Source organism: Rhineura floridana, chromosome 4, assembly GCF_030035675.1.
Source record: "Rhineura floridana isolate rRhiFlo1 chromosome 4, rRhiFlo1.hap2, whole genome shotgun sequence".
Lineage (NCBI taxonomy): Eukaryota > Metazoa > Chordata > Lepidosauria > Squamata > Rhineuridae > Rhineura > Rhineura floridana.
In genome coordinates, this window is record NC_084483.1 from 164,360,001 (window position 1) to 164,378,526 (window position 18,526).

General features: G+C 40.3%; 1 protein-coding gene across 6 annotated transcripts in view; it reads right to left on the reverse strand.

Moving 5' to 3' along the window:
• EPHX1 (epoxide hydrolase 1) overlaps positions 1–18,526 on the reverse strand; it is a 42,557-nt gene that overhangs the window by 21,612 nt on the left and 2,419 nt on the right. The window contains exons 1-2 of one of the 6 annotated variants that reach the window (XM_061625042.1): positions 18,023–18,073; positions 16,942–17,026 (exon numbers count right to left, since the gene is read on the reverse strand). The exons of 3 other annotated variants lie outside the window; for them this stretch is intronic. The gene's annotated coding sequence lies outside the window, so the exon portion shown is untranslated. Of the gene's footprint in view, positions 1–16,941; positions 17,027–18,022; positions 18,074–18,359; positions 18,460–18,526 lie in introns of those variants that run through there. 2 more of the 6 variants (XM_061625045.1, XM_061625043.1) reach the window with 2 other exon arrangements.

The following is an 18,526-nucleotide window of genomic DNA, read 5'->3' on the forward strand; positions in this document are numbered from 1 at the left end:
TAAAGAAAATGTAGAAAAACATAAATAAATTAAAACAGCTATGTGGCAACCCTAAAGCCCTTTTTATTCTGGTCCTAAAATATAAGCATTCCAGAGAAAATGCACTCATGCATTCAATGTAATAACATAACATTCATTTTAGTTACATTAATGTTTTGTTAAGATTGATTGGCAGCCAAACAATTAGAAGAAACACAGGGTTGGATCCACACTCAGGCTGCAATCCAATACATGTCTACTCAGAGGTAAGCTCCATTAAGTTTAATGGGACTTACTCCCAGGTAAGTGTGTATTGCAGCCTTAGGCTTGGAGTAGATCACTAAAATCAATGACTATGACTAACTTAAGTCCTGTTGATTTCAATGGGTCTACCCTAGGCATAATCAAGTCTGGACCCAGTCCAGACACAGGGACTGCTGCAGGGGCAATAGCTTAAAGGCCGATGTTATGGTGCCAGTCTGCTCTGCCCCTGCACATGCTGCCTATTTATTTTTTCAAAAATCAGGTACACAAAGGCTAAAGACCTGAATAATGTCACTTGTAGTTAAGCCCTCTGGTACTCAATGATGTAGTATTAACTGTCCTGTATGTCCTTCCAAGGCTTCTTAGCAAGACATGATTGGGAAATTGCCTTTAATATTAGAACTTGGGGAAAAAATAACAAAACAAACTAGCTAATTATTTGTGCAATGGCTCAGTGCCAACTCATGGAAATAACTGTTCCATTCATCTTCTGGTAGTGTGTTTACAGTCTGGTCATTTAAAAATAATTGTTCAGAATACAGTACTCTGTGTAGATTTTGTTTATATACCAAGGTTGATGCTTTATCCTGAACTGTAGCCTGATCTTTATACAAGAACTGGCAATGCCACCTTTGAGAACTGGCAAGTTCATTTCACCACTTTGACATTTACATTCATATCAATCCACCTTGCAATTGCCACATACTTAGGAACCGAGGAAACTGCCTTATATTGAGTCAGACCATTTGTACACCCAGCTTATTACTGCCTATGTTGATTGGCAGTTTTCCAGGGTTTCAGGCAGGAGTCTTTTCTTGCCTTACCTAGAAATGCCAGGAACCGAACCTGGGACTTTCTGCAAGCAAAGCAGATGCTCTGCCACGGACCTAAAAATGACTAATACTCGCTTCTTAATGAGTAGCTCACCAAACTTAAAAGGCTAAGACACACTGCAATACACAGGCACACGCAGACAGACAGGCTGCAAAGTTATTGCATAAAACACTGGCATGAATATTAATTTTGCAGAAGGTACTGCAACTTACAGCCAATTAAAATGGTGTTTTTAAAAATGTCTGGCTCACTTTCAGCAAATTGACAATCAAATTCAACAGCTTCATAATATAACAGACAGCAATTCTATGGAACCATCCATTATCTCTGATTCATTTGGGCCCCTACCCTGTTGTCAGGTGCTTTAGAGTAGATGGGGGGGGAGATTATTACTGTGCCACACCTGACAAAATCTACAGAATACCAATAATATGGTTTCCACTGCATGAAGTAGTAATTATTTGTTGCTAGTATTTTAAGCTGCTCCTTCAGTTGTGGCTCTGAGTTGAGATAAAAACATGAAATTTAAAAAATCATCAAAAGACAAACAGGAGGCAGTTAAGAATCAGCATTAAAACAGAGATCAATGACCAAGTTAAAAAAACTAAATCTACAACTTATAAAAACCCCAAAGGCCTGGCAAATAAAGTTTTTACCTGGCAACACAAAGAAAATAAAGATGGCTTCAGAAGAGAGTTCCATAAATGATCTGCTACAACTCAAAAAGCCCTGTTTCTGGTTTTTACCTGCTTGCTTCAGATGGCAGGGGAATATGGACCACAGTCCTTGAGGCTGATCTCTATACTAGGCAGACTCATATGGGATCAGTCACTCCTTAAGGGATCTCGGTCCCAAGCTGTTTAGGGCTTTATAGGTTAAACCCAGCAACCAGTGTAGATGTTTCAATACTCACACAATATGCTCCATATATAGCCCTAGTTAAGAATCATGTTGCTGCATTTTGCATTTTTAGCTGAAGTTTCTTAACAGCCTTCAAAGGTAGTCCCACATATGCTAAATTGTAATAGCTGAAATTAGATGTTATTAGAGCATGGAAAACCATATGGGTAGGTTGAATCTGGTGAAAAATTGGGAATATTTATGTGATAACAAGTACTGAACATATGAGTGATACAAAGTAAAACAAAAACATGGGGAAGTCCAACTTACTTGCCTAGCTACTTCTCTTCTTGTGAAGAAAAGTAACAAGATACAAAGGTAACTGAAATCAGTGTCTGCTTGCAGTAAGGTCAGTATAGCATCCATCAAAATCAATGGACCTTTTATAACAAGCTTCGACAAGCTGAATAACAACATTTAGAGCCCCCCCCTTTTAATGGCAAAATCTTAATGGGATGATTCATTCCAAAACATGGTTTGGCATACTTGAACGAGTCTTGGTTCACGTGCTCCTTGCTTCAAATGCCCTCCAATTTAATCAGATACTTTAGGTCAGTCATTCAGATCAGTTTTTTTCTTTGTGTGCAACTGGCATGCAAGCATCCACACATTTGGTTTTTAGTCTTAGTTTTTCCATAGGTATTGCAGTGTTTCCCATCCACACCAGTAGGAGGCCCTTAATGGAATGCTTCCATGCTATCTCTCTTCAAGCCCTTTTCCTCAGTCACTACTCCCTCATCCTCCACTACTTTTTACTGTTTGGAATATGAGTGCAGGTATTTATGTACTTATGAATATGCACCTTAAAAAAACACACCACTGGAACTATGCAACAGCAAATCTTACTAGCCCTTAATCATTACATTTAAACAAAATGGAGATTTGTGCTATTGGTGATGGTGGTGGGAGTCCCAACATGCATTTCCATTAGATATTTTTTAAATGAATAGAGATATTGTGCAAGACTGGTATTTTGCTACACCAAAATTCTGATAAAAACGACTTACACAAGACCTCTTTATTAATTTTTTTGTAAAAAAAAGAGTCCTGATACACATACTACAATTGTACTTTCCAAGGTTATCTCCCATAAGAGTTGAGACACTGAGAGGACAGCTCTTCAGACCAGGTTGCTGAATTCTGACATGCCTTCAGTATGCAGCAATTGATGAAAACAGACTCACTTGCATTATTTGGGAAACTGGGGGAAAAATGGCTATGTTGTGCTCAGATGAACAGCAAATGGAAGTAGAGGTGCTGCAATGGAGGTATGATTTGCCTTGAAGGAGGTGGTGGTACGTCCCCTTCTTAAAAAGACCACCCTGGATCCAGAAATGCTAAACAACTATCCCCTGGTGGCAAATATCCCCTTCTTGGGCAAGGTGCTTGAAAAGGTGGTGACACTCCAACTTCAAGCATGCTTGGAGGAAACTGATTTCTTGGGTGCATTCCAGTCTGGCTTCAGGCCTGGCCACGGCACTGAAACTACCTTGGTCACTCTGGTTGATATCTGTCGGGAGAGATGATCTCTGTACTTAATCTCTTGATGGCTTTTGATACTGTTTGTCAAGAACACCTGGTTTCTAGCATGGTTCTGAGGCAAGGAATTGTGGGGGAAACATCTTGCCTGAAATAGGGCCTCTGAGAGCCCATGAAACTGTCAGTTCTCATAGGTGACTTCAGTTAATTAAACAGTAAGCAAGAACACCTGCTTATCATCTCAAGACTTGTACTTCAAGGCCAACCAGCCGGGGAAGATTGATGAGTGCATGACAGTTAGGTGCAAAAGCTCCAGAAGATTTCATCATCAGAAAGCCCCCTGATTGGCTAATTAATTCCTGGCTGTTGCTGGACATTTCCCCATAAGAATAGGACCCAGACCCTAGGTCTTTGTTCCCCAGTGTTTGCTGGTGCTACCCTGATGTTGGGGTTCCATCTTCCATCTGCTATCCACGCTATACATCTCTGGGGAGATGTGGAACCATGATGTCACTATGTTGGTTTACCTTTATTCTAAGTATGGATTAGGCTAGAAAGCTTTGTTATTTTTATTTGTGATTTGAACTCTCTCTGTATTTTACCTAGCACTTGGGGGTGTTTGGTTTAAGAAACTATTTTGCTGCTATACTTTTTGTAGTTACAATTTATTCTAATAAAGTTACCTCTTATTTACCAGTGTGTGTTCATTTCAGGGGGAATTTGGGTCTAAGTCCAGTGCCTTGACCAATTAGCCATGAACTACCCTATATTTGGGTATTTTGCCTAAGGCTCCAAGACAAGGAATCGAAGGAGCAGGTTCATAGCTTGTAAGTATTCCTGGATCCAAAATTGTCACTTAAGGCTCAGATGGCCTGAGTGGATAGGAGTGCCTTTTTCCAACTCTGGCTGGTTTGCCAGCTTTGGCTTTTTTGGACAGAGATGACCTGGACACAGTACTCCATGCTCTGGTAACTTTCAGATTGAATTATTGCAATGCGCTCCAAGTGGGGCTGCTCTTGAAATAACTCGGAAACATCAACTGATCTAAAATGCATACCTGGCTGGGGTTCCCTTTAGAGCTCATATGACCCATTTTTAAACAGCTTCATTAGTTGTCAGTTTGTTTCCAGGTTTAATTAAAGCTAGGTCACAAAAACCTGAAAGATTGCCTCCTTCCTTACAGACCCTCTCGGGTGTTGAGATCAGCAGAGGGGGCCTTTCTGGTAGTTCAGCCAAAAGCTCAGGTGGTGGTGGTGGTACGGGAGAGGGCATTCTCTGTAATGGCCCCCAAGTTGTGAAACTCCCTCCCCACTGAGATGCTTCTGGCAACTTCACTGTACAGTTTTAGGCAAATGCTGAAGATGCATCTCTTTACTTTGGCCTTTGACACTTGAGACATGTATTTTTAGGACCCGCCCTATTTGGGGGATTTTAGGTTGTTTTAAAATTGTTTTTAATGTCATATTTTAAAATTGTTGTAACCCACCCTGGGGCCTTTGGGTGAAAGGTGGGTAATAAATGATGGTGATGATAATACAGATCACCCACTGAAATGTCGCCACACACTTTACAAACGGCTCAGGAAAAAATTCAGCTAATCAGTTTCCACATCAGATGTACCTGCAGATATATAAACAAGCTATTTTCACTCAACAATTTTTCCTCTGGAAGAAGAAATCTAGATGAAATGTAAAAATACATATGGGCTGGCATTTTGATGATGATGTTACATGGATGGTGCGAAAAACCTGTGTGTGTTAGCAGCACTGATTCCACAATTAACCTCCATCTGGAAACACTCTAGGTGTCCCATTAAATCTGTCAACACCACTAAACTGTAGTTTGTGTGATCCTTCCAAACCAGGATCAAATCATGGAAATGCATAAGCACAAGGCTCACTCACATAATGCTATGATTCCGTATTACGTCTGAAGTACATGGATTTACTACATACACTAGTTTTTACAATGCATGCAGGGCAACCTTGGCTCCTCATATGAGCAATGCTGCAAAGTGTACTGTACTGCCGTCAGAATGCATACTACTGAATGAGACTTCACATGCTACTCATAGCATTTCCACTTTATAACTATGAGCAGGGAGCTTCAATGCTTAAGTCTTAAAGGCAACTGTAATCACAAAACATTTGGGGCACACTCCAGCCGGAGTTAACATTGTACAAACAATGGAATGTCAGAGTGCGTAGCTTTAGCTGAATCTTGCCTTAAAGATCCAGCTTAGCTTTAGCTGGATCTTGCCTCTCATGCAAGGGCAAACTCTTACTGAATCAAGAGAAAAAAGGCTATCCTGTGAAGATGACAGCAAGGGAAACAAATGAAAGCCATCACTTTCTAGAAGGATCTGCCAAAGTAAATATGCAACAGAAACACTTTAGTGAAGTTGGCAATAGCACTAGTACTTTCATGTGCTGGGATTGAAGGAAGAATGTCTAAATATTTATCTATAACCACAATGAAGTAATTATCTTAGAAGCGGAAGCTAGAAAGGGAAAAAAGTTTCTTCCATTTGGATTTTATTTTCAACACTTCATTGCAGTGAGGCTTTTTTTATACCAAAAGAATGAACGTTTAGCCATAAACTGATCAGCTTTGCACATAGCAGCCATACAAAGCAAAAACTGTAAATCAATTATGTACAAATATCCAAGGGGCAAAGGAAGAACAAAGGCAATGCAGATCTGAATCTAAGGACCAAACAGGACTGGCACGATGGCCAGGATCCTAAGATCAACATTATCTATACCGAAAGGCCTGGGCTTGCCTGGTGGGATCTTTGACTTTCCTCTCTCTGAGCAACAGACCTCGTGTCATATCACAAACTGCTTTTGAATGTGTCTTCACTTTCAAAATAGGTTTGTCATATGACATGGGAGGATGCTGTTTGAGAAACACAAAGCTTTTGTGCACAGAACACCATTCTTTGGATCCTGGCCAATGAGTTATTTTGATGTTAAGCTTCAGATAGTGTTAAGTGTAACTTGCCAATTGTTAAATCAAAACAACTCTGATATTTAAAGGCAACACGCCAGAAGAATATTCACTGACCTGGAAGTGTGTCTAGCAACATTTCCCAGCTTTCCAATAGCTAAAGCATGCCCCTCCAATTACTTGGAGCATTTGATCGGTCAAAAAAGATTTAGTCAATTAACTGGTCAAATTAAATTAAGGTGCTAGACCAGAGGCAGTGATGGGCTGGATGTGGGCCAATTAATCGGAGCTGAATCCTGAAAAGACAAAGGTGTTATGTGTTCCAAGTGCTCATGTCCAAGAAATGGGGAGATGGCCTGTTTCGGATGGGATTGCACTCCCCTGGAAAGAGCACGTCCATAGCTTGGGGGTACACTCCTGGATCCATAATTGTCACTTGAGGCTCAGATGGTCTCAGTGGTTGAAAAATGGAAATAGACTGCCTTCAAGTCAATTTCTACTTATGGCAACCCTATGAATAGGGATTTCATGGTAAGCGGTATTCAGAGGGGGTTTACCATTGCCTTCCTCTGAGGCTGAGAGGCAGTGACTGGCCCAAGGTCAGCCAGTGAGCTACATGGCTGTGTGGGGATTCAAACCCTGGTCTCCCAGGTCGTAGTCCAACACCTTAGGAGTGCCTTTTTCCGACTATGGCTGGCTCACCAGCTACAGCCCCTTTGGACAGAGATGACTTGGCGGCTATACTCCATACTCTGGCAATTTCCAGACTGGATTATCACAACACACTGTTCATGGGACTGACAACCCAGAAACATCAAATGGTGAAAAAGGCAGCAGCCAGATTACTGACCGCGGCTTCATTTAGAACACGCATGACCCTGGTTTAAAACAGTTGCATTGGTTACCAACTTGTTTCTGGGCCCAATTCAAGGTGCTCACATTAGTGTTTAAAGCGCTGAACAACTTAGGCCCCAAATATCTGAAAGACTGCCTCCTTTCCTAAAGAGCAACTCAGTTGTTGAGAACAGCAGAGGGGGCCTTCTTGGTGGCTCCTCTACCCCCAAAGGTTTGGGGAGATGGCAGCCCAGGAGAGGTCATTATCTGTGGCAATTCCTGAGCAGTGGAGTTCCCTCCCCACATAGGTGTATCTGACACCTTTGCCAGTGTGGTGCAATAACAACAACAACAATTTGGTATTATGGAATAAAAAGATAATCAACATATTTGCTTATATGCTAATTACAAATAATGAGATACCTGTTATTGTGATTATTGACATTCTTTTTTTAAAAACACCACATATTTATTTTTCCCTGCCCCTTCCCCAAACGTTCAAGACTATATATATAGCTCCCCTCATTATCCTCACACCAACCCTGTGAGGTAGATGAGACCAGGAATGTGCAACTGGCTCAACGTCACCCAATGAGTCAAGGGAGGATTTGAACCTGGCCTCTCTGGTGCTAGTCTGTCACTCTGTTGACTAGGCAGTGGGTCTTTGCCACTTATGACTGCTTGTGTTTCTGTTTGGAGATGCCTGCAGTTATAGCAGATTAGCCAAGACAGAGAAGCTTTCCTCTTGACTACTGCAGAGCCAGGGGACATGCTACTCTCCCTCCTGCCCTTTCCAAGAAATGACACCATAATTAAATTTAAAAAAGAAACTTCCAACTACACCGTGGCATTCTGTGGAATATCTGATCACTGACAATTAACCACTGGCAGTGTGCCACCCCCAACAGCAGCTACAGTTTACTGTTACATCCAAAAAGGCTCACCTGTAGAATGCACAGGAGTAAGAATGACTTGTGCTCAGAGATGTTCACTCCCCCTGCCCCCATATTGCACGAGTTACTGTTCTCGTAGGCCTCTTGACTGAAAAGAGTAGTCCACAGAAGTGACTCATTTAGAGATATAACAGACTGGCTCCTCTGAAGCTGTGGGTTTTCCAGAAATGTTTGAGTGGAAATCTTTTCTATGCAGAACATTTTCTGATGTTTTAAAGGGTGATCTAATTTAGCACATTTATTTTTCTTCTATTTAGTAAACAAAGCTAAAAGTCTGAAACTGCCAAGCTTGCCTAATACTGTTTTTGTAATTGGCAGGCACCCATTCATTGTTACTAATGCATTTATGGAATAATATTTTTCCCATGGAAATATATAGCACTGGAAATCTTCTCACACCACTGCTCTGAGGGTGGCAATTCTTCTGTGTCTGTGTATAGGAAGTGCCTGAAGGCTCTGATCAAACCCAATACAGAAATTGGGGAAGAACCACATAGCTTGGTTACAGAGTACATGCTTTGCATGCTAGAGATCCCAGGTTCAGTCTCCAGCACCTCTGGGTAGGTCTTGGAAAGACTCTCATTTGAGAGCTTGGAAAGTTGCTACCAATGGTCTGACTATAAATCAGCTGCCTATGTTCCAGTGTTGGGCCTCTCCAATGGAATTTGACTGAACGGAGGCAAGGGCAGAGCAGAGGATTATTCAGAGAGGTATCAGACAGCCTTCACTGAGGATGGGTAATTCAGGCTCATAGGAGCTTCTGATTATTTAAAATACTTTAAAATACTTGGAAGAAACAAAACATCAGGAATAGATGGCATACCAATAGAGTTGCTATGAGTTACTGAGACTGAATTTGTTCAAACTTTGATAAAAATTTGTCAACAATTATGGAAAATAAAACAATGGCCCACAGACTGGCAGCGTTCAAGATATATCCCAATCCCAAAGAAAGGGGATCCCAGGGAATGCAGTAATTATCAAACTATTGCCTTAATATCCCACGCAAGTAAAGTAATGCTCACGATTCTACAACAAAGGCTCTTACCATATATGGAGCAAGAAATGCCAGACGTCCAAGCTGGATTTAAAAAGGGAAGAGGTACCAGAGATCATACTGCAAACATATGTTGGATAATGGAATGAAGCAAGGAATTTCAGAAGAAAATCCCCCTGTGTTTATAGATTACAGCAAAGACTTTCATTGGGTAGGACACAAAAAACTATGAAATACTTCAAAAGAAATGGGGGTGCCACAGCATCTGATTGTTCTGATGCGCAACCTATACACTGGACAAGAGGCTACTGTAAGGACAGAATATGGAGAAACCAACTGGTTCCCCATCAGAAAGGGTGTGAGACAGGGGTGTATTTTATCACCCTATTTGTTTAATCTATATGCAGAACATATCATACTGAAAGCGGGATTGGACCAAGATGTAGGTGTGAAAACTGAAGGGAGAAATATCAGTAATTTAAAATATGCAGATGATAGCATACTACTAGTAGAAACCAGTAATGATCTGAAATGAATGCTGATAAAAGCTAAAGAGGACAGCACAAAAGCAGGACTACAGCTGGACGTCAAGACTACAGTAATGACAACAGAAGATTTATGTAACTTCAAAGTTGACAATGAGGACATTGAATTTGTCAAGGATTATCAATACCTTGGTGCAGTCTTTAACCAAAATGAAGACAGTAGTCAAGAAATCAGAAGAAGGCTAGGACTGGGGAGGGCAGCTATGAGAGAACTAGAAAAGATCCTCAAATGCAAAGATGTATCGCTGAACACTATGGATGTGAAAATTGAACAGTGAAAAAAGCAGATAAGAGAAAAATCAACTCATTTGAAATGTGGTGTTGGAGGAAAGCTTTGCGCATACCATGGACTGTGAAAATGACAAATAATTGGGTGTTAGAACAAATTAAACCAGAACTATCACTAGAAGCTAAAATTATGAAACTGAGGCTATCATACTTTGGAGACATAATGAGAAGCCATAATTCATGAGAAAAGACAATAATGCTGGGAAAAACAGCATTAAGGGAGTACAAAAAGAGGAATACCAAACAAGAGATGGATTGATTCCATAAAGGAAGCCACAGATCTGAACTTGCAGGATCTGAACAGGGTGGTTTATATATGCTATTGGAAGTCACTGATTCGTAAGGTCGCCATAAATCATAATTGACTTGAAGGCACATAACACACCTACTCTCTTTTCCTCCCCTCCCTCACAGAACATCAGCCATGCTCTAAGGACCAAACTAGCATTTAATATGTGATTGCATTTAATGTGTCAGGATTTTTTTCTTTTACATAAAACCTATTTGGGAAAAGAGATCTGACTCAGGATAGGGATTACCACACTTGGGAAGTGTTTTAATCCTTCTGTCCTCCCCCACACCCCCAACAAAATTCCTCCCTACAATTGCAAAACTCTCCCTCTCCTCCCACAGCTGTTGCTTGCTCCCAAGGCAACTTCTGTCAGGATCATGGGGGGGGGGGCAATGTGAAATTCCTTCTGCCTATTTGCCATATTTGCAGTCCTAATCTCTTAATCCTACTCTATCACACACACAGAGTTGCTATTGAAAAGAAAAGAAAATCAGGCATATTAAACGCAATCACACATTTAAGACATTATCTAGTTTGGCCCTTGATGCATCTTGGCACATAGTATGGGAAGGCACTGAGGTATTAATGCCTACTGGAGCCATTTTTATTCAGACAGGCGTTCCCTGAGGGGCAATCCCAGCCATGCCCACTGTCATTTTTATGAAACAAAGCCGTATTTTATATTGTTTCCCCCCCTATGTTTCTATTATCTTATGTTTTGATTCTGCAAATTTTTGTGTTTATATATCACTTCAAATTTTTAAATATTAAATTATCAGTTTTCCAAATTAAAGTAAAACAACATAAAATTGCTGATCTATAATAAAATAAATCCCTTGTTACTAGGTTTCTAGTAGAGCTCCTCTGATAGATGCAGATAAGTATACATTACAACTCATGGAACCAAACCATTTACTCAAACGTTTCCATACATTTTCACATGTTTAGGAGGTGGGACTTGTTTCTAAGTAGTGGTCAGAGAAGCCACATCAAAATGCTCAAAAACAAAAAGCAATCCAGACCCTTCAGGATGAAGGCTTTAACAAAGACCTGAGAATGGAGAAAGAAGATTTCCCCAGATGTCTAATAAAAGGCACTCAACCTGGTCTGCATGATTTATGGAGCTTTAATTAAAATTATCTGTGCAGAGGAAAATGATCAAGAAATAAAACAGCTCAAAGAAAATAAGAGTGGGAATTAACTTCAATATTAATTAAGCAGAGACAAAATCTCTTCAGGGAAAGGATATACATAAATGGGTTCTGTTTTATTTTCTGCCAAATCTGTTTGGCAATTCTTAATGTACTTGACACAGTTTGCCACCTGCAAGGGAACACTGGTGTCAGTCTTGCTTTTTTACATTTTGTGTGAACAAAGTTGGGGGAAGAGACCCTAAAAGCTTTATGAGCTACAGATGAGGGATTCTGCCTTGATCTCCCGAGTTCCTAAATGGCACTTGGATCAAAGAATGAAGGGATATCTATGAATTTCTTAAACAAAGACAAAGAAACATCTCCATCTGTATGCAAGATTGCAATTTTTTAAATGTAGGCTTTCCATGTTAACACCAACTTTCTCATCTTCATCAAGCCCTTTTCACAATCTGCAAGATTGCTTTTTTTAAAAAACGCACTTTAAGTGGATACCCTCCTCACAAATTTAGGATTCTTTTAACTTAAATTAACCCAGAACCTCTTGACTAAGGTAAATGTAAAGCAACAGGCCTGATATTTTGTTGTCCAGTCACAGCTTACTTTCTATATTAGTATTTGTGATTAAAAATCTAATAAAAATGTGCCTTTCAGCTGTGCAAAAATAAAACATATGTTAATTAAAAAAAGAAAAATATGCAAAAGGAAAAAAGGAAGAACAAGGCAAGCATGTTACAACATATTAGGGGTGAGCATTGGCCACAAGATTTGGTTCTGACCCCATTTTGGAAGACAGCTGGCCTCAGTCTGAGGCTTGTTCATAGGCTGCCCAATTCAGCTCTGGTCTGCCTCATCCCAACCAACTTGTTAAGAAGTGATCTATCACAGCCTTGTATTTAGCAACTCACCTGGTCGCCACATGCAACCAGATGTTCCATGCAGGTTAGTAAGCGCTCTTCATTGCTCCTCTTCCAGTCCACTTGGGATTTGTGCTGGCTGTAGAAGGAGGGAAGCCCGTTTGGTTCTCTCTCTCCTCTGCCAACCTGTTTGGTAGAGGGCTATAAAAAAAACCCAAACAACTAGACATCATGTATTCTGCATTTCTATGCTAGCCACGGAGGAGGGGACTTCTCTTCTGTGGCCAGACTCTGTGCTAATGGCCTTTTATCAGAATCTATTTCAACTTTGAGAGGGGTATGTCAAGGCTGCTTATTAGTACCCTTCCTTTTTAATTTTTATATTAATAATATTGTTCAAGAATTGAGTGGGTTAGAATTCCACCCACCCACAATTTTAGATGTTAAGCTTTCGGTTTTATTATACGCAGACGATCTGGTCCTGATCTCCACCACTCAAATTGGGATGAGGAAGTTATTAAGAAGCCTAGGTAAATTTTGCTCCAAGGAACATCTATTGATTAACCAGGCTAAAACCAAGGTGGTGATTTTCAGGAAGAAAAGGAAAGCACATGTATCGAAACTTAATGATAAACTGATAAAACAGTATAGCAGTGCTAGATACTTAGGCCTTGGTTTCAATGCCAATTTGGTATGGAAATCACATTTTGAATTAGTCAAGCTGAAGGCTTTACACTCTGTTCATGCACTCCTTCGTTTCTATAAATTCAAAGGTGGGAGTTTAGTCTTTCCCGTGGTAGAGGCATTCTGCAGAAAAGTGGTCTCGCAACTCCTTTATGGGGTGGAGATTTGGGGACATGCAAACACTTTCCCTCTTGAGATGGTCCAGAACTTGTTCCTAAGATCCATTCTGGCTGCCCCGCAAGGTACTCCGGTAGTCCTTTTGAGGACAGAAACTGGACTTCACTCTTTAGAATCTTCTGTGCATGCGGCTCTTGCTCAGTATTGGTTTAAGCTGGCATGCATGAATGATTCGCGTCTCCCTAAGAAATGCCTCCTTGAACAAATACAAAATCCATCTCCCATCAGTTGGTTTAAGCGGACTAAAGTTATCTTGTCTGCATATGGGATTAATATAGAAACCTTACCACTCCATCCTTCTATGCGACCAAAATATCTCCTCAAGGAAAGAATCTGCCTTTATGCCAAAAGATGGGATCTTCAGGTATCTACCCAATCGTCTTTTTCCATGTGGTACCCCCTTTTTAAGACAGGTTTTGCCATGGAGCAATATTTTATTTTTTTAACTGTAGCAACATTGAGAAAATCCTTCACTGTGTTACGTTTCCAACCTATGCCTTCGGCCTTTCTTGATGGAAGGTACACAAAGGTTCCAGTCTATCAAAGACTCTGCATTTGTCAATCCAGCGAAATTGAGGATATTGTACACTAATTATTAACTTGTCCTTTGTATAGAGCTCCAAGGACTAAATTCCTCTTTCCTATTTTCCAGCCGCTGTTGAATAGATCTATTTTGGAGCAAATTTGTATCCTCCTCACCGGTAGGGACATTTTTTTAACCACTCAAGTAGCAAAGTTCACCCTGGCTGCACATAAAATCAGGGCCAGACATTTAAAACAATTACCCTGATTTTAGCGCTCTAAAATCTTTTAAATTGAACACTGGGCGCTGGCTGAAATGTGCTTGTCTTTATGATTTTGGATTTCCTTTTGTCTAAGGAGCTGGTTCCTAGTACAATGTTATTACGGTTTAAGTCATTCTGTATTTTAATATATGTTTCTCTGGCAATTTTAAGTGAAGCCCCCTTTTATTTTTGTATTTCATTGTGGCGGCCAATGGCTATGAACAAATAAAGACTATTCATTCATTCTTCTGTGGCCAGAAAAGAAACACAGCCTATTAGCGTCTTAGCAGACTACGAAAGAAAAAATGGCAGGCTAGTAACTATTGTGGGCTTATTGTGGTTGATTTATCAGATTTAAGAACCGTAAAGAAATGCTCATTGTAACATTGCATCTAGAAAGTAACATTGTCACCTAAGCAGAATTAATCTTACCCCTAAAAACTCCCCTCAACTCCTGCTCTTGTTCCTCAAAATTCTTGTTGCATTGCATTGATCTGAAGAACAAAATTTTCATTTTTGCCATACAAAGATTAATTCTTTAGCAGATCTTTATCTCATTCCTAGTAACAAGGTACATATTAAAATGGTTAAATACAGAGCTGGAACATATTGCCATAAGTTAGTATAAGCAACCATATTCTAAACTATTAACTATTACATATATAGTCATATCATTTTAGATGATGCAAGGGAAGGGTAGACAGTTACAGATTATAAGGGACAGAGAACTGTCTACCCTTCACTTGCACCATTAGATTTAGAGAGTAGCAGAAACATTAGAGGGAATGAATGTGAGCAAACACAGCTGCATGTACAGTATTATAATATATATGGACTGCCTTCAAGTCGATTCCAACTTATGGCGACCCTATGGATAGGGTTTTCAAGGTAAGCGGTATTCAGAGGTGGTTTTATCATCGCCTTCCTCTGAGGTTGTGACTGGCCCAAGGTCACCCAGTGAGCTTCAGCAGGAAGGCTTAAACCTCTGCCCAGTGGATGATGTCACCAGGAAGGGAGCAGCTTTGCTTGCAAGTTTGTAACAGAGAACTTGGAAACATGCCTTGGCTCTGTTAATAATACAGCATGTACTTAGGCTTCACTTCATCTGGAGATGAGGGCACTATTGAGCAACATATTCTCAGAGCACACCTTTATTTCCCCACTATTCCTTCAATATTATCTTTCAAAGAAAAGCAAATTACGTAGTCTTTAAAAATTATGCATACCCTTCATACAGCTTTATAACCCCAGACAAGTTACAGAAGTCTAGCAATGATAACCTCAGTCTAGCAAAGGCTATCTTTGTGCAGCAAAGAGAAAAATCTGAATGAATGGGTTTTCATAAGAAGAAAATTTGCTGGAATCCAAAGAAGAGATATGTGCATGCAGGAGAGGGCTACATTCACTGGAGTAGTCCCTACAGGTGAAGAGACAGGTTGTGGAAACGGAAACTGCTGTATCTATCAAGCTCTTCTTCCTTTCCACAGTGTGTGTAATTTTATATACCTCTATTATGTCCCCCCCTTACTCGTCTTTTTTTTAAACTAAAAAGCTCCAAATATTGTAACCTTTCCTATTTTTGTTGATCTTTTCTAAACTTTTCCAGCTCTACAATATCCTTTTGAGATGAGGTGACCAGTATTCCATGTGTGGTCTCACCATAGGTTTGTATAATTACAAATCACCATAGATTTGTATAATTAATGGCATTAGGATACTGGCAGTTTTATTTTAAGTCTCTTTCCTAACAATCCCTAACATGGCATTTGTCCTTTTCATAGATGCCTCACTCTGGGTTGAGCTATACACTATGATGCCAAGCTCTCGTTCTTGGTCAGTCACCACCAGACACTTCTAGTGTATATGAGAAATTGATATTTTTTGCCCCAGTGTTTATCACATTAGATTTGCTTATAGCTGCACACACCATACATTTAAAGCATATTTATTTATTACATTTATATCCCACCTTTCCTCCAAGGAGCTCAAGGGGGCATACAAACATGGTCCTCCCCTTCCCGATTCTATCCTCACAACAACCCTGGGAAGTAGGTTAGGCTCAGAGATAATGCCCAGCCCAAGATCACCCAGGGAGCTTCATGGCCGAGCAGGGATTGGAACCCTGGTCTCCCAGGTCCCAGTCCAACATGCTACCATTATACCATATTGGCTCACACCCACCCCTCCGAATCCTTCTAAAGCACACTTTCCCCTCCCCAAAGAATCCTGGGAACTGTATTCAGAATCCTTCCGAATACTATCCACTGGAAATCACAAGTGGAGATGGGAGGGTACTGTTACACACAGATCCTACTAATGGGCTTCCCATAGAATCAGGTTGGCCACTCTGGGAATGGGATGATGGTTACTTGGGCCTTTGACCTGATTCACTAGGGACCTTATATTCTTATTTCAGCACCTATGGCAAAACCAATCTCACAAGTGCCTCTTGCCCTTTCATGATACCCCCAAATTAACTGTTCAAGGTGGCTTCCTCACTTTGCCTAAGGGGAGAGTGCCTTTTGGGATCCTAGCCACTAGATACGTAAGTATTCCTTTCTACATTTTGCCAAAAGCTTTCAGTAATCGCTCACATTTTGTGGTTTTTTTTATTACATATTGAAGTCTACTATCAATAATGCAATGCAAACATATTAGTAATATTTGTAACAGAACAATAATAATTTATGGATTAGCAATCATCTTCCCTCAAAACCCAGTCAGACAAGGGTGGGCATGGGGGAACTAGACAAGAGGGTATGACAAGTTTTATGAGATAATTTGGTATTAAAAGTAGCATAAGTCAAGATTTGTATTAATTTCCTGATTAAGAAACATTCTCCCACGGAGAAATATATTAACTTTATCTCAAAGCATTTCTCCAGAATATGCAACTTTGTCCCATACACATTACTCCATTTACAAAACATGCATGGATTATCTAGGCCATTGCTGAGAGACTTCAATATTCACCTCATAAGTGCAGGGTGTATATCCAGGGAGTAAATCACTCAACACTGCACTCTAAAGAGTTTTGGGGCAGGGAGTCTTTGTATGCCTGCAATTCAAATTTCATCATAGCACATAGCTTGAGCCAAAAGGCAGACAAGTAGTCTATTAATTAGCTTTCAGATCTTAATTGCAGCCCTACAGATAAAAATGTTAAAACTTTATATGAGTTCCAATAAACAGCTTGCTCAGTTAGGCAACAAAATCCAGTCACTAGACACAAAATATATTTTCTTCTCATTCAACAAGCATTTCAAGGGAGGTGGGATGTGTGCGAGTTGAAACAAGATAACAAAATTCCCTGGGCTTTTCTTTAGAAGCCACTGCGGGTAAACAGGCCTGCAGCAAAATTTGGCTCTGATTCATCTATTTTAAAAAGGGGAGAAGGAGAAGCTGTAGACACTACAGAAGATGCCAAAAAAGCTGTCAAGTAAAACCAGCAGGCTACAGTAAATACTATCATAGCAAAGCACTCTGTGGGCATAAACTGCAGCTCTAATCAAAACCAGCCTTAGAAAGACATTCTAGGAACTACAATTGGGATCCCACATTGTTAACAAAACCACTGTTGAGTTTTAAGTTCTTGCTTGCTCTGAGGGAAAACTCTGATGTTCCTTGTCTTTATTAGCTCTGCAATTATCAACACTTCCCAATTAGTGTTGTGAGAACAGTACAAAATGCAAAGCCTTGAAGTCTTCTTTTCAAGCAAACTGCCACCAGGCTCACAGGCTGACTTCAAATGCACTACCTTTCCACTCTTCTTCCGAACAGCAAAGGAGTACAAATTTAATGGCTTCTTGGCTGCTGATGAGCAGACTCCAATAAGCCACCACATCCATCCTTCTACCTAACAAAAGTTAAAAGAATGACTTCAGAACAGACTTCTCTGAATCTAAGGTCAGCCTCTGGGAAACATTCTGATATCCTAAGTTGGGATATTTAAAAAATCACACCATAGCAACCTTCAATATACATTAGCTTGCTAGCAGGATATTTTGAAAATGCAAAGTTATACAAAGGAAGAGCTATCCATAAACACCATTACCAACGCTGGTCTTCCAGGGCTCCCGCTTCTGTTCTGGATAATGGGCCTCCCCTACAGACACAGAAGATCCCTGAGAATCAGCTCTTGCTCACAACTGTAGAGTGATACAAACACAAAGCACTCCCTTCTGAGCTTCCCACATAATGGCCAAGGTTACAGTGGCATGGCAGGCTTCCAAGAGCAGTAACTATGCAGCTTTGTAACTTAATCTACACACAATTAAGAAAGGAACAAGATTAATCTCAACAAAAATACCAGACTCTTTGCTCTCTCACTCTGACTGTACCCCCGCAATTCCCAGAAAGTTCTAAAAAAAAATGGATTTAGCTTAGATTACCTTCTCTTTAACCTTCGCAGTAGAAATCCAAGCAGAAAAGAACGAGAGAAACCACACACATTTAATCATCTAGCAGTTTATGGAGGGCAAAGGGCAGTTCCAAAATTCACATCTGGATAATTTCAGGAGACAATTTAATCACACTGGGTTCCTGAGCTGCAAGAAAC